We start from the raw sequence: 3,529 nt of genomic DNA on the forward strand, positions 1-3,529 counted from the left end.
ATCCTCATCTTGTCCATCCTGGGTTATAGTAATGAAGAATGATTCACAGAAACACCTTCATCTCCTTGACTTCTTCTCTACAGCAGCCCCTACAACAAACAACAAAGTTGATTATAGATTAGCACCCTCATCTTTTAACATTTATCCTCCACCATTTCACTCATTCTTTTTTCTGGGCTCAGTAATGCCTGTTATTTTGACCATAACATCAAATAGATACAAAAATTATGATTTAACTGGTCCGATTTGACACATTTTGTTCAAATAAAATTTCATTTTGTGATCTCAGTCTGTTTGCCAGTGGAGTTGCCCAGACTTGAATACAGCTGTATGCAAAAGCTCTCTGATGCTCCAATGCTCAAAACCCCTCAACTGGGGCCTACCTAATCTGAAAAAAAAAAAAAAAAATGGTAGGGTGGGGGATGGGATAGGTCACAGGGTTGATGCTGTATGGATTGTGCAGATTAATCCTTCACAGTCCTTTAAAAAAAAAAAAAAAAGATATTAAGTTTCAAGAAAATTTCAATATTTGTCGCATATCAAAAAAACATTTTAATAAATAAAAAGAAAAACATTGATGAACAATATGATCTGCCAAAATTCTAAATAGAATTATGAGGAATTTTGCATGTTAAATTTCCCACACTTGCAAGACAAATTTTTTTCACTGTGTTTATCGATGTCATTTCTTCCACATTCAGCCTCCTCCTCCCAAATGATGTTTGACTGAGGTGCATGTTAATTGCAGGGTTAACTGTCAGAGTAGAGGAGCAGTATGCTGTGAATGTGAGATGAAAGCAAGAGTTTTGTCACTGAGGGAATGAGAGGAACTGCATAAGTTTACTCACACGTTGTGTGTGTGTGTGTGTGTATGTGTGTTAGTGTGACATAGAGACACAAAACCAGTATGTGCTAGCCCACATGCACTTATAAAACAGCATTGAATGAACAGAGCAACACTTTGAAGGCAGGTTAAAAATGAATCAGTTGTCATAAGAATTGCTGATATGAAGCATTTGTGTCACCTCTGCCCTCTCTCTCAGTTAAATGAAAAAAAATGTCTTTGCTGCAAAGGTATTGCACTCGTTGAAATTTATCTTGTTTCGCAACTGCTTGGAATTAACATCTATGAAGGAAGTTAACATTGGCAGATTGTGTGTACCGCCCTGCCTGCTTGAGCTGGTACACATAACTGAGATGCATCTTCATATGACAACATGTATGAATGAATGCATGCATGAAGAAAACTGTAGCCTTATGAAAACATACAAAATCCCTTTTTTATAACCCCTTATATATAGATATGTGCTCATATATCACACACACACACACACAAATGAACATTAACATTTTCTAATCTTAATCTTCATCATAATTAGTAGTTCTAGGAGATTCAAGCCTCAATCAATTCAAACCTCCATTCTCTGGTCTGTAAATATATATGTTAATGATTTTGGATGCTGACATGAATATGTGTATGAACACACACTCAGCATGAGGTCAAAAGATATCTGGAATTCAACAAATGTACAAATATACAGAAGCAGGTGGGATAATGACCCATGTCTACTGACTTTGTCAAACAGATCAATGCAAACAGCTCATGACATTTATCAGATGGAGTCAAGGACCTTCACATTAGTGATGATGCTCACGTCGCTGGTCAAGTGCCTCACATTATTGATATGAAGTCCACCAAGCAGAGGACAGATGCAATTTGTTTTTCTGAAAAATCTAAATGAGGAATTGTTAAAGGCAGTATTCATCAATGATAATTTTAGGACCCATACTTTAGTGTTTTCACCTTATTTCTTGTGTGTGTGTGTGTGTGTGTGCGCGCGTCCGTGCGTCCGTGCATCCATGCATGTGTTCTTGTACTTGCTACATATTGAGGACTAGAATATGTATTTAACCAACAGAGTGAGGACATTTTAGGACATCTTCAAAGGGCCCTTTGAAGGTCAAGACTTGGTTTTAGGGTCGAGGTTAGAATTAGGTTCTGATTAGGTTTAGGATCAAGCAGTCAGTTGAGATGGTTATGTTTAGGGTAAGGGGCTAGGGAATGCATTATGTCAATGAAAGTCCTCACAATGATATAAGTACAAGGATGTGTGTGTGTGTATTTGTGTTTGTGTGTGTGTGTGTGTGTGTGTGAGTGTGTGAAGTCATTTTTCTGAGACATGCAAGTGACAGGCCATCTATCAACAAATGTGCAGTGCAATCTTTTTCATTGTAAACTGACGTCAGTGATGTGAGGTTTTATTTCTTTCTGTTGTACACCACAGAAAATACTTTGTATAACTTTTAAAAACATGGAAACCTTACTTTATTTATTCTTTATTTATTTTTCAATTTACGAATTATGTGGATAGACATATAGTCAGTGTTTTTTTTAAACGTAGCTTGTGTGTGTGTGTGTGTGTGTGTGTGTGTGTGTGTGTGTGTGTGTGTGTGTGTGTGTGTGTGTTGTGCATGCATGCTTCTGCATTTGCGAGCATGTGCCTGCATGTATGTGTGTATTTAGATGTAGGTGTGTGTATGTAAATATTTGAATCTACAAAAAATATTTATAATTAGAAAAATATTTTTAAAAAAGGGGGAAACATTCTAAGATGGTTTAATATTTGTTCATCAATATTTGCTATATTTTTGTATGGGGAGCCTAGATATAATGGAAAAATAGATATGAATTTTAGCCCATTTATGTATGTTTGTATGTTTGCACATATTTATTGAGTTACTAATTTATTTATTCAATCAATTTTCTTCATTTAAAATGTTTATCCAATCAATATTTGTATGTTTTTTTTAAGATTAACTCTGAAATTTTAGTAGTAATTGCAAATTGTAAGTGATTTATAATTTGGATTACAATCATTTACAGAGGCTTAATATGGGATAATTTGTGAAATATATATTTAGGTAATAATTCCAATATAAACTTACCTGTTATATGGACCACATTAGCTTTACTGTGGCTCTGAAAAACAAAAAGGTTTATCCTGAAAGCAGGTGAAAATGCATTTCAGTAAACTTTTCCTCCAGTTTCAAAACTCTGTGCCTGTCCACTGTGGGTTTGTGTCTACAAAGCTGAGTAAAATCCGGGCAGCAAGGTTTTAATATGGCTAGTGTTTCTCATAACTTGCTATATATTACCATTTGTCCTTGGAGGGTCCCTTTGCATTCAAATCAGTGGGCCACTGCCTGATCGTAGAGGACAGCTTACTAGGCCCCTTGAATTGTTCACAAGGAACAATGGATTCTTTTGTCAATGTGTTTCTCTTTCTCTCCATGCACAATACTAGAGGGTCCTTCTGGCTCTTTGCACTTAAGAAATGTTTACACCTCTTTATGCACCTCTCAAAACAAGTATCAATGCAGGGATAAAAGTGTGGGAGGTTTTTAGGTGAAAATTTACTAAGGAGTTGTTTCTTTTTTCTGTTTTGTCTTTTATCAGTAGTAGAACAGGAAATGTCCAATTATAATTTACTGAACACTTTGCCTTATTGAAGTTATGCATATTTACAAT

The sequence above is a fragment of the Aulostomus chinensis genome, chromosome 9, assembly GCF_037954235.1.
Source record: "Aulostomus chinensis isolate RoL2024-O1b breed Wild chromosome 9, RoL_Achi_v1.0, whole genome shotgun sequence".
Classification (NCBI taxonomy): domain Eukaryota; kingdom Metazoa; phylum Chordata; class Actinopteri; order Syngnathiformes; family Aulostomidae; genus Aulostomus; species Aulostomus chinensis.